At 40.3% G+C, this 14,124-nt stretch overlaps 1 protein-coding gene across 1 annotated transcript in view; it reads right to left on the bottom strand.

The window, feature by feature from the left end:
- The window catches only part of lrmda (leucine rich melanocyte differentiation associated), a 245,390-nt gene that overhangs the window by 167,446 nt on the left and 63,820 nt on the right, over positions 1-14,124 (bottom strand). The window lies entirely within an intron of this gene.

Raw genomic sequence — 14,124 nt, 5'->3', positions numbered from 1 at the left:
ATCCAAGTCCTGTAATATTGAGTACATGCCGATACCAAGTTGGTTGGATGTTTTTTCCCCTCAGCTGCTCAGTGCTCTTAGCCTACAGTTACATTAAATCGAGAAAAGCTATGTAAACATGCCTGACAGCTGAATGGCTCTACATTAAGAAAATATAGCCCTCCATTCAGCTCTCCTATATAATGTATAAAGCCCTTAGTGTTTTGTAAAATATCCATGAAAATAGGACTGTCATAGTGGATCTAATGTGGCAGGAAGCTTTGGAGAAGTCTTTGTCTGCCCAAGTGTTATAGGGTAACTTTAATGTTTTTCAACCGGGACCCTATTTTCCCATGTTGTGTCCATCTGACTGATGGGAATAAGAATTGACAAAGAGCAAGAGCACTGCAGCCTGCAGTGACTAAACAGGCTGCAAAGTAACTTTAAAAAGTCCTCGCTTTTCTCACTGACAAGCTCAGATTGTTATTTGACAAAATTATAAAAATGATTTGTACAGACATAGGCCTTTTAAAGAGTAAAATCCTTTTGTTTAACCAGAGACAGACATTTATAAATAAAAATTAATTTTAGCGTGTAAATGTGCCAGCATGTTTTCACATTGAACTGGGTAAATAAGGGTTTATTTAAACCACATCTAAGTTGGTGATTATTGGAACAGTGGAAGGATGAACCTAGAAAGATTTTGTGAGTTTTATTTTGTTTTTGTAGACTTTGAATGAAGTGTACTTTACAATATTAAAGTTACTGTTTATTTACATACAGTTTGATTGGTTTGGTGACAGCAGTTACAGGGCTGTTTCTGGTTAAACAAAAAAGATCTTATTCTTTACAAAATGGTCTTTCTCTTGTCAGACACTTTTCATAACAATTTGAACCTGTCAGTGGTAAAAACAAGCACTTTTTATGGATGTAATTTGATGGTTTGCAAATGCCTCCAGTGCTGACATTGCACCCTTTTTCATGGCTACCGGCTGCAGCCTTCTTGCTCAATCCTGGACCGCATTTAAAAAAATGTCCATTCCCATTATTCACTAAGACACACAAAAAAGGAAAATAGGTTCCAGGTTGAAAAAGTTCCCCTTTAATAAAATACTTATGTTCAAATGCAGATTGAATTGAACTGCAACTCTGGCACATGGCACACCTTAGAAATGTTGCTTAAAGGGAGGCAAACAGTTTGTGGGGGTTTTTTATTTCACAATGCTAGCCTCGCAACGCACACTGATGTATAATTAACTGAAATTACTGGCTGCTGTGTGCTCTGCGGTCGTTGTTCCAGTGTTGTATCGGATCTTAACAGGCATGTTTGACAGATGCAATACATGATGCAAACAAACAAATGAATGGAAACTAATATTTATACAAACAAATACAAGTCTGTAATAAAGATTATGTTTGGATCAGTTTGGATCTCGATCACGGAGTTTGTCTTGGGACATCCCAAAGTAAGGACGTTCAACCATGATATTATATTAAATTCTAGCAGTGTTAAATGACACAGTCAAGTCATCTATTCAAAAGTCTTTAGGGAAATACAGCATCCTCTTGCACAGTGGACTCTGGAGTTTGTACGAATTCTCCTCCCTTCTGCACGGAGTATAGCAAAATCTCTCATGCACATAGTTTAGCATTCAGTTCATACAGCAAAGTCAGTAAGGGTGTTCCTAATTCATGCAAACATCTAGGTCTAATGTTGATGAACAGGTTGTTACTGTTAATGAAAACAGCATAATTTCAGACCTTGCACCATGAGAAATGATCAAACTTGAGTGTGTGCATCTTCAAAGGCCAAATCTGGCGATGCTGATGACGCTGTAATGGCTGATCAAAGGGGGTTTACAACACAAATTTATGGTGAGATTACCAGTAACATACAGATAAGGGAATGTGCTGAATGTAGACATGACAATCTGCAAAAGTGTGTATTATGAGGGAAATAAAACGGTCAGATGGTACATATTATTGATGGTTGGGGGATTTAGTCTCGTGCTTTAGTTCATACAACCCTTTGAACTTTTTTGAATAGAAATAGTCCATCAGTGCTTACATTGCTATTTTTGCTTATTGTGACGTCATATCTAGCGATATCATCAAATGTTTCATATCCCTAAGATCTTTACAACATAAGGTAACAGGCTAAGTCAATAAACCATAATAACTGATAAAAGTATTGATACTGTTTCATAAAAAAAAAAAATATCTGAAATTCTCTGTCATCAAATTTTACAAAATAAAAACACAAAAACATACTGATCCAAAAGATTTTTAAATGTAGAAACATCATGTATGTTATCTGAACTATGTACATTATTTTGTTTTAGAGATACAGTACTGTGCAAAAGTCTTAGGCCACCTCTTCATCTTTATTAAGATAAAACAAAGAATACAGAGGACAGCTACAATGCATTAAAACACCAAAACAGTCAGAACAACATGACGTCTGACTAAAGTCAATATTTGGTGTGAACACTGAATCATACAACCTTAGCAAAATATAGCTCAAACAATCAATATTGAGCTTTGGACGTGTCTTGAATGCAGCCTGTTGTAAATACGCAACAGGTTGCATTAAAGACATGAAGATTAATACTTTAAATCTCATACTGTCTGCCCAAGAGAGTTCAAGTCATGCTAAGTGGAAAGGGAGGTCACACAAAAAACTTGCAACTTTAGCCTGCTGAAGTTGTTTTATTTTCAAATATTTGCAGTTTTAATACTGTATACAGATTTCCGGTATGCTCTGGTTGTATTTTTTTTAACAAAATACTGAGAAATAAATATGAATTATCATTATAACCTTGCTATAATAACAAAGTTCAAGGTGACCTAAGACTTTTGCACAGCACTGTATGCTTTTGTGGCCATTATGGGAAAATACCAGCATAATTACAGCAAAATACAACGTCTGCACGGCACGTAAAGTAGGGTAGCATACAGTCATGACATGATGAAACAGGGAGACAGAAGCATTAGCTTTCTGCTGCAAAAGGAATGATTGCTCTAGCTGTTAAGGTACTTATTTTAGATCTATTTAAACAGAATCATCCAAATGACGATGGCCACAGGAGGTCAGTTGTTAAAAAACACACCCTTTTTACTGCAGAGATCATTCAGAAACTAAGCAATTCTGCTGATTTTAGCCTTTGTGAATTTCCCTCCTCACACTGCACACACTAAAACAAAGCGAGCAAGTCTCTCCCTCACTTCTGATGCAGTTTCCAATCAGCCGACACTAATTAGACAGCAATAAACTGTTATTAATCGGCTGGACAGCATACAACGAGCCAGATATAAATGGTGACTGTCAAGGCCTTATTCAGGAACCAAATGAGTATTCTCAGTTCACTGCCTGTGTGAGGCATCACCACCTATGTCCTCTAACAAATGTTCACTATTCACCGTACTGTTAATGGTGTTGGCCCCGCACACACACACTGGCTGTAATGTGCTGTCCCTGAATGTAGTGTGAATAGAGTGTCCAGAGTCTTTCAGAAGACACAGAAAGCAAAACCATCACACTCACAGCTTTACAGGCACTGAAAACAGGTCCTGCTATTAATCAGCTCGCCAAAATAAATGTCTCATAATTATCCCCCTTCTTCCTCTGTCTTGGTGATGTGGGCCAAGCATCTTCTTTGAGACCTCTCCCAGTCCGGCTCGCAGATAACGGCTCTAATAAATGAGAGCCCTATTTACAAAGTCAGCTCCACTTTAGCCAATCTGTGCCTGGAGAGAGCAGTTAGGGCTGGAGAAATGAAAATGTGTATCGACAGAAAGGAGCGAGACAAGCTCCTCTAAGGCAGCCAAGACAATCTATTAAGGCCATGTTTTTCAACGTCTTGATTCCTACCAGTTTATCAGGTCTGTGAATAGCCTTGCAAGAGGGGCATTTATGATGGAATGTGATTGGATTACACTGAGCACTAACCATGCGTGATTGGTTTAGCTGAAAAATATTAAATTCCTGTCTAAATGGACCGGGGGGTCGATATTATGTCTTCTGCTCTGGAAGACAGGGCGAGAGGGGGGTGTTGAAGTTAGGGGATTTGATATTATATCACTCAGTTCATGCTTTAGTGCAGCATGGAGACTGACACTAATGCATTGGAAGGACGCGGTGCTGACAGCACACCAACATATTCATGTCCGATCACTCCTGGCTCAAGAATCTTCCGGACTGAGAATAATCCATTGTGAAAAGTTGAAGTGGAAGTGGGTGTGTTCAGCTGTTCTTCTCATAAGCGGTTTTGAGGAGAAAAATGAAGTCATGGCCAAAAGGATCGGAAATGACAATGAAACTGGAGGAGAAGGGGGAAAAACTGCATGGGCATGGGATTTTCTTAACTGGTAAAAGACTACACATTCAGAAAATCCCTGAAAGGGGAAAACAAAAATGACACCTAATGTGTGGAATGGAGGGAGGAAGATAAAGAGAGAGAGAGAGAGAGAAAAAAAAAGAGAAATCCATGAATAAATTCAAACTTTGTGTCCTGTGAAGAGCAAATATGAAAAAAAGGCTTAGGAGTAATGAAAGATTGTTTATGTATTCTGGCATGAAATGGGGCGGTGTTGTGAGGGCGGCAGGCGCGAGGAGACGGATGGACGGGAGTGACAGGCCGGTATTCATCCTGCACGCCCCAGCGGCCGGACTGCTACTGGCGCTCGACAGAGCAATAAATCACCAGCTCTCCAGTCTGTACCTACAGCTTATTACATCCAAGATGACAAATAAATAATAATCCCTGTCACGCCAGGCCTTTGCTCAAGGATTGAGCCAGAAACCTTTTGCTCATCACTCCTGATCTTAAGTGAAAACACTAGAACAAGGGAATTGAAGGCCATGCTTTACTGAGCTTATGAAAGTTGGAGTGAAAAACAGAGAGAGAGAGAGAGAAAAAGAGAGAGAGAGAGACGGGAAAAAGGGAAGAGAGACACAAATGAAGGGAGAGAGAAAGGCGAGGTTAGGAGAATGATGCTGCCACTACAAAGCCTTTCAGGGTGTGAAGGGAAATGATCCAGTAAAGAGGGGGAGAGAAAGTGGAGGAAGGAGGCGGAGAGAGGGAGAGAAAGGAGAATTGCCCTTGTGCTCTGCAGGATGAGTGTCGCTCATTCAGTTCAATAGGGCTCTGGAGGATAAAGTAAATCAAAAGCCTTCATCACTAAACAGGACCAGCAAAGTGGCTGCAAACAGCATTTGCCATTTAGGGTCGGAGCAACTTAGCATACCATTACAATCCTCAGCAGCTGTTAGAATTAAAATCATAAGATGCCTCTTACTGCTGTTACAGTGGCTTACAATTTAGTCAAGACTTTAATTAAAAAGTGCATGTTGACAATGAAGAAAACAATAAGTAGCAGAGAACCCTGGTGAGCCAATGACCTCTATACAGACAGCTGAGGACTGACTAAGTAAGGTAAAAAACTGAGTGAAAGCACACTTACATAATCATTTTAGAGCTAGTTCTCTGTGTTATCATACAACAAATCTCTACCTGTTTTGTTATGAGCATCTTCCGAGACATTGTAAAGATACTGGTTAACTGCACTTTGGGCCAAAAAATAACTGCACAGGAATACTTATTAAATGATACTTTCTTTAAGGTACATATATATGCAGGATTGTCATACTGTTTGTTATATACCGTTCTATATATAAGGTGATCGCAGAATGGTAGGACAGAGTTGTGTCCTTATTTAATTATTCATTTAACCTATATTTATACAGGTAATCTCATTGAGAGACAGGGTCTTAAAGCTGCTATGGAAGGTAGCGGCATCACCAAAACAGTCTGTATAAACTAAACAGCCGGCTGGACAGGTGTGATGTCTTGGCAATGTGTTATGTGTGCAACACACCGTGGGAGGTGAGGCAGCTTTATTTGTAGAGCACATTTCATACTATAGAATAATTCAAAGTGCTTTAAAGAGTAAAATATTTAGTATATTAACGGATGGAGACTTTCAAAAAAAGAGTAAAGAGAAAAGATATAAAAGGTCAAATTAATTACTAAATTAAATAAAAGTGCAGAAAAGAGATGCAAAAAATATTTTAAATGATTTAAAATCCGATTTGAAAATAAGATTACAGTCATTACTAGGTGAAGTAGGCAGTGGTAAAAAGGAATATTTTAACTTTCACTTAAAAGTGGTCAGAGTCTGGGCTTGAGAGTTGGGGCTTGAGTTTTTAAAAGCAGCTAGTAGCAGTTAGAGGCTAACTCAAAGAAGAAGTACCGTGTAACAGAGATGGTAAACGATTGTTATTGCCACATAAAAGTCATTGTAACTGTTTATAAATCGCCATCGATGTGTATGTGCCACATGATAGGACAATGCTGTTGTGTTAAACATTACACTGGACATGCCATTTGATTCCACGATGCTGGCATGCTATTTAAAATCTCACACTGGAGCGAAATGATGACATTGTCATTTGTTTCCGTGTAAAAATGTAGTAGCGGTGTTGGACCTATAGTAGAGTTTCTGTGTAAACATTGGCTTTGGATGCCTGCTGCTTATAATCTGGCACTTGGTTGCTGGTTGCATTTTAAAAAGTCCTGACCTCACCTAAGAGCTGTGGGGTTACAAGTCCATCAATGTCCCAAACACACAAAATAAGAAAACACAGACGGAGAACAGAGTCTCTTCAGAAAAACACACTGCTGCACATTTCTAGTGGGTCATAAGTGATGATTGAGAGGAATTACTTCTGTATAAGTCTGTACATTGTTTTTTGGGGAAAACCCTGCATTGTATATCTTTAAAAAAGAAAATACTCAGGCTAGAATAATCCCATTGTTCAGTACTTTCCTACTACCCCTTTAAAAACAAGCTTCCTCTGTTAAACAAGATACAATTTACTTAGTGCTGTCCCACCATAAAAATTAAAAGCCTTCAACAACAACAAATGAGACAGCAGTGGGGCATCGTAAATCAGATACGTCACTTTCACCAGCTCAGCCAGCCTGGGTATTTCATGGGCCTCTAAACTCCACTGGTGTGTATATGTGTGTGTGGCAGTGTGCACACTGTGTGTTACTCTACAAAGGAAATAGGGGCCTCTGATTAAAGAGTGCACTGTCATAAAGGTTACTGAATTGCAAATGGTCCTCTCCATCTTCCCCGTAATGGAGACTGGTTAAGAGGGAGAAAGAGAGCAAGTGTGTTTGAGAGAGAGAGCTGTGACCATGATAGGAATATAAACAGGGAGTCTCAGCCAGTCCCCCAGTCTCAGACTAAGTCCCAGGCCCTTCACAACCGCCACAAGAGACATTAATCACTGGATCACCAAGCCATGCTTAATTGCGAGTTGTATATCATGGTGCATACAGTGGCTAAAGGGGGAAGGAAACTCATTATTTCGGTTTGCTGGATGCAGGGCTGGGTGCGCCTCATCTGGACTCCACCACCTCTCCCTCTCTGTCACAGTACACCTGGGACCAAGCTCAATGTGACAAGGAAAAATGGAGTATGCAGTAACCTCCTAATTAATAAAGCTCTGCCACTATTGTTGTACCACTAAGGACATTCACGACTGATCATAAACGTACTCAACCGATCACAGGCGGGCACATCATCAGCGGCCACAGCTGAGGCGGCGTGACTGACGTATGTGGAACCATTTTATTAGTCGCCTACATGACATATTTTTGCGTATTACCTTTGGTGACATCAAGATCTCTGGCTTATAAGTGGTAGCATTTGCACTGTCAATAGCGGGATGCCGCACTAAAGTCAAGGTTGCAAAGGCTTCTGAGAGAAGAGGCTTTTGCAGCTAAAAGAAAAATGGAAGCAACTCCCAATCGGCCACTTTTATTTAGATTTCTGCTAGTGCTTCTGTAGGCAATATGCTAATGAGAGGGACTTGATAAATGACTCGTAATATTTCCCGGACATTTTGCTTTCCCTCAGAAGTTTGCCAATCTGATGTAGCTTGAAGATAATAAGGCATACTCCGTCATTATATCAATTTTTGTTACCCAGATATTTCAGCCCATGTTAGTAATGATGAGCAAAAAGCAAACGAACCAAGGGCAGAGCCTGGCACCATTGATCAAACACTGTCATTTAAGCACCGCTAATCCCACAGACACACGGAGGGGACACGCACGCACACGGCACCCCCACACATAACAAACCCACACAATGTATGCACAAATCCGTGCATGCATGTACACACATACATGAATGCACCAAAATACATGCACAAGTGCACATATTACACAGAGAGAAACACAAAGGCAAAGAAACAAAACGTAATGGGGTGTGATTATGGAAAATTATATTCACCATGTACACTGGGCTGAATAAAGACATTTCAATATTTCCCAGAAATACATCATTGGTTTATATGTTTCCTTAGCAAGCAAAATATACAGTATCTCATTTTAATGACTTTCAATGACATTAAGTCTGTTCAGATCTAGTTAATAGTCCATAAATAGGCTATTATTCAAGACTGCCAGAGCTTTGGACTCATTCATGACATGTTCCCCTTGTTCGCTGTATATTGTATTCAGGCAATTGGGAAAATGCTGTGGAGTTTAATGAATGCACGCCCTGTTTTAATGAACACTATTGTTTTGTTCAATGCCTTTTTTGACTAAGTGAATATATTTCTTATACTTATCTCCTCATGTTCTTTTCATGGGAGTCTCTAGTTAAGTGGTCTGTACAGTACTACACTTCAAAGTATAAAAGCTCATTTTCATTTACAATAATTAGAAAATGATACAAAAAAAAGTGGTATTTTCAGATTTTTTTTTTTTTTACATTGTCATCAGCACTACCTTTAGACATTGTCAAGAAAATCTTCACACCAGTGCATTCGCTGTGGTCATGTGTGCTCAGGACTTGACCCTAAGAGCTGTGCCTGACCGTGACCCAAGTTTAGCTCTTTACTAGTGGTGGAATAAAACTCTGTGACCGGGGAGAAAGGAGGGGGGCTGCTGCAGAATGGGTAAAGGGTCAAACAACTGCCTCATGGTTTGGCAAGAGGTGAGGGACAGGTTTCGTCTAGATGGAAAAAAAGTAAAGGCCAAGATGCCTGAGAAGTAGTCACTGAGGGGTCACAGTGCACACAGAGTTCACTGAGCCAGCAAAGGGCACAGAGGGGAGGAGCGAAACAGCCACAAAGGAGAAACAACAAAGAATGCATAACTGACATGGAGGACTTCCTTCACCCCAAGGCCGGATTATACTTCAGTGCTAAATTCACACCATAAGTACGGCGTAGATGTGTACCGTATACCATAGACCTGCCGTCTGGGAACCTCTTGCTTATCTTTAAAAAAATAAATAGATAAAAATTCTGTCAGTGCAATCAAAGCAATGAATTGTGAAGGCACATAACAGCATTTAAAGTCAGTTCACCACTAGGCTAAATCATCAAATGTAAAAGTCCATAGTCTTATGCTAATAGTGTTAACATGTTGTATTTGTGGGGAAAAGTGTCAGTCATAAGACAATTACTTTGTCTGTGGACCTTGAGAGTTATACCGGAGCCGAATTTTATTACTTTTGTTTTGTTGTTGCTGATAAACCATGGTTGGTGTAACTGCAGAGTGAGGCAGAAACACCAACACACAAGTATGAATGCTTACAATGGAGTAGGCCTCTAACATAGCATAGCATAGACTAGAGCTCCTGTACAACAATAAATCGGTCACACATTTTCCTCCAATAAGGGATGCTGGAGTGATTGATGAGGATAAGATTAAAAACACAATGAGGTGGAAGTTTTTGACCTCCTGCCACATACTCTTTGGTCTGCACCGACAGGGATCAAGTTGTTGAGACCACTCTGTCCATTTGCTAACTATATGTGGACAAAACAAACTCTGAGCCAAGGCAGCTCTGCTGCAGCTTAAAACAACAGCATGTTTTCTCCAGAGGTCCAACATATTCATAACAACCTTTCAACACTTGTCAAACGAAATTGACCGAAGGCAACCTCAAACAAAAAGTCAGAAATGAAACACAATGGATTTTAAGTAAAAAGAGGTGGACGAAAATAAGATCAAGAACACGGAAGCAGCTGTACATATTCCCAGTGACCAACTACAATGTTTTTTGCAACAAAATAAAACATTTTGCTGTCTGAGAAAATATGATCTGCAAAACCAGAAGATTTAGAAATGTGTAGCAGATGAGAAAGGGAACTCTTTATCTTTATTTGAGAGATGACATTGCATAGTCTAAAATAAAGATATTGAACATCAAGTAAAACACCGCAGGGGCAATTTCTCAGACCATTTGCACAGATTTACTTTCCCGTAATGCATCTGATAGTTCATCATCTCCCTTTTAATTAAAGAGGATTCTTAACAAGCTAAGTATATCCCCTGGAACAGGACACAGCAAAGGAAATATCTTTTCAGCATATTATTAAAAGAAATGCATCAACAGAGCAGGAGTACAATGGGCAATTAACAAAGCTCGAAGAAGCTATAAATCCTTCATTAACAAACAATCCTGTCACATAGCACTGCTGTTGCAAGCGAGGCCCAAATTCCTCACCAGTCAGCCAGGCTTATTTTGTTAACATGAGTACATGTTAGGAGCCCAGAAGCGAATGTAAACACCGTTCTGTGAGTTCTTGGAGCTGTCACTTACAGGGGAGATTGCCCCTTCTGATTAGAAGCAAAGCAATACTGGCTTAGCTGAACTAATATTTGTACGGCCAAGATAAATCACTCAAGCTTTGTTTTACCACATGCTACACACTCAGTAGTAGTAGACACAGTTATGCCTCTCCGCCTGCCAGGCCTAATGTCCTCTCTGACAAAGAATACTGCATGTAGAGAGTAATGAGCACAGACAGCAGAGTAGATTAAGTGGATCTGCTGCGCATATGATACCCCCAAAATGTATACTTTAGAAAAAGCAGTGACTTTGTGCTACATTTCAACATGTTCTCATCCCAACTCGTCAAATACTGCCACTTTGTCAGTGGACCTTTACAACTAAATATGACACGCTAGGTACCCGCCTGAATCTATTTTGGCGATGGCAGGTCAATTTACGCTTATTATATGCATTTTGTCCTTTCAAAATACACCTCAGTTTTCATAGGAAATGTATAGTCTCTGCTCACTACCTGCATACAGTCTTTTTCTGTAAAACACTGCATTTTTTAAGTTTATTTCCTCAGTTTAGTATATATTTGGTAATAACTGGCTACACTGGTTGTAGCGATGAAAGCAAACTTTTGTGTTTTGTTTTTTTTTTCTTCTAAATGCATGTGTGTCCCTTTGTATCATTATGTGTCCCCTCTCTTAATTTGTAGATTTTTGTGTGTCCATGAATGCAGCACAGGCGGAGCTCTCCATGAATTCCTTTTTTTCCTCAGCAGCAGCTTGTAACTCAGGGATTGGAAAATTGATCTGTCATCTGTTCAGAGCTGATCAGCTCAGATCAATGGATGAGGGGAGCAGCTGCTTCAAGAAAATGCAAACTTTTAAAACAAGCAGAATGAACAGATAAGTTTCATGTGCCTGCTCTGCTGCTCCATCTGCGCCCAGAGTGTGCTCTGCACTCCAAGAGTATTAAGCAATGAATAACTGAACTGTATATATTTCCACATCTTTCCTAATGAACCGTCAGGCTCCAAAACTAAAGATTTTATTTGTGGTGTCAGATGTTTTTATCCTGGCGGGCCGCCACTAATAGGTCTAGAAAGCACATCGTGGTTTGGCTAAATATTCACGGAGAGCAAACAGCGACTTGCAAGTGAATATCTAGGGTTTGCTTGACCCATCCACCTCCCCTTCCGATTTTCTTGCTCTTCATATTGCTGCTGCCCTGTGTGTGAGATACCAGCCTTCGGTGTGTGTCTGATGTAGACGTCTACTGACAGGGCGGCAGTAATTCACCAGTTGGGTTGTTGCCCGCTGCCTCTACAACTGACGCAAGCAGTACATAGCAAAACAACGCGAAATGTTCTTTTTTGCGTCTGTGTCCGACAGTGACATCACTGACAAAGTTACAGTATTTGATAAGTTGGGAATGAGAACCAGCTGTACATTTACATGCCATTTTCAAAGCTGTTCTTTGAGGTGTTTCTTCTGCAGCATTTCTCGATTCAAAAACTGCTTATTTAAGTTAAACCTGCAGCATGTATGGGCACAGACCAAAGAAAAATCTGATTCACAGAGATGAAAGCCCTCTCAACAAGTCTGCCGTGCTGTTGTAGAGCTGATGCTGTAGAACAATACACTTACAAACTTTGGCAGGTAGTAAATCAGTCAACAGTAAATGCCATCTTTTATCAGATCATAAAATCTGCTTGTAGGCATTTAATTTTCCCCCCTCTTGTTTTAACGGGGAAACAGGCAGCCTAGAGAAACCATGTTTTGTTTTTATAGAGGTTACAGGAAAAGTAGAGTGTGTGTAAACAGGGCTAAGCCAAGCACTTCTTATGGATTTGTTTTTGCCTGCGAGCGACAACAACGTGGGGAAGTGCCAGTCTTGTGAAAGCAGGTATGAGTGTTCTACAGATTTTACTTGACAGATGAATAAGGGAAGATTGCAAATGAATGTTTGTGTTCAGACAGTTACTATGCTAATGCATCACAGCTATATCTATACTGCCATCGAAGCCTCTCACTGGAAACCTTCAGGCTTAAAAACTGGCTTAAAGCTTTGCTTCAAAGTAATGGATTAACCCTTATGTTTAACCCCTTGTTAGGATACCTCAAATTCCAACTAATCTACTGTATCTGTGAGTGACCTTGTCTTGTAGGGATGCATGGTAACAATGGAATATCATTGGTATTGGCCAATATTGGCTTTAAAATGAAATATCGGCAGGGCGCCCAATAGCTCACCTGGTAGAGTGAGAGCCCCATGTACAAAGGCTGTGTCCCCACCACAACAGCTGTGGGTCTGACTCCCTCTCTCTCCCCCTTTCTTTCACACTTAAACTATCCTACCCTAATAAAAGGCAAAAAGCCAAAACAAAACAATCTTTAAAATGAGACTTTGGAAGTTGCCAACATGCTGATTTCTGCTGATATGACATACCAAACTTTTTATTTATTTAGCAATTTTTTGTTGATAAAGTGAAAATGTACAAAACATCATCCCTAAGTTGTGGTATTTTTCTAATTTGAAGTATTTTTCTTATTTTACCTATTTCATACACTGAAAAGTAAATTCTACTTTATGTCTTAATTTGTTGGTGGGCCGTCACAGTAAGAGTATGCATAATATGATGTTAATTCCACTACAAAATAGACGTGATGATCAACATTAGGTGGGCAAAAAAGTGGATATATTGACATCGGCATCAGTTATCAGCCAAACAAGTTGTTATATTTCACCATATCGGATATTGGGGAAAAAAATCCATTATCATGCATCCCTACTGTCTTGCAGATAGTTTGATCTGTTTAACTCAAAAGGCAATGTGCTGATAGAGGCATCAGTCAAACTTCCTCAATGCTGTACTCCTCCTTAGCCTTAAGGGGCAGTCTTTACTCACTTCCCTTCCATTAAAGGCCTCTGTGTCTGGGCTAAGTTGGTCGTGGAGTGGGCCTTGCCCCAGCCACTGCATCACCCGACCCTTCACTAAGCCCCTCTGGCCTCTCATGGCAGCCCTTATAAACACTATTCACTGGGCTCCCTTTTACACTAGGTGAGGTCAGAAGTTCAGCCCCCAGGTTTTAACAGTTAAGGCCGAGCTGTGAACTTGTGACCTCCTGGAGTGAGTAGGAAGGGGGAGAGAGCAAGAGGGAAGAAAGAGAAGATGAAGGGGGTGGGTGGGGGTCATCTCTCTTCAATGCAGAATGGCTGGATTTACAGCTGCATGCTGACTGCATTGCAAGCACAGCAGAAAACACCTGATAGCATCTCCTCGGGGGAGGAACCGCCCGACCCCTTTGTTGTCTCACTAACAGTCATCCCAGCACCATAAATCATGTTAATTACTTGACTGATGGAATAAATCTTTAAAAAAATCACTCGGCTTGGAACAGGAGGTTCCCGCACCGCAGTTCTGCTTGCTCTGCGTTATCTGTCATCCCATAGTCACTGTTTAATCTGTCCATTTGTTGTTGTCTGAGCGGGACTTTTGAAGATGTGGACAGGCTGAGGGAGGTGCCGGGCGTTTGTGACACAGACATCTAC

This window comes from Plectropomus leopardus, chromosome 13 (assembly GCF_026936395.1).
Source record: "Plectropomus leopardus strain MGB_pleo_1.0 chromosome 13, ASM2693639v1, whole genome shotgun sequence".
NCBI lineage: Eukaryota > Metazoa > Chordata > Actinopteri > Perciformes > Serranidae > Plectropomus > Plectropomus leopardus.
The sequence above is the reverse complement of the archived record's forward strand: the minus strand, read 5'-3'. Positions and strand labels throughout refer to the sequence as shown.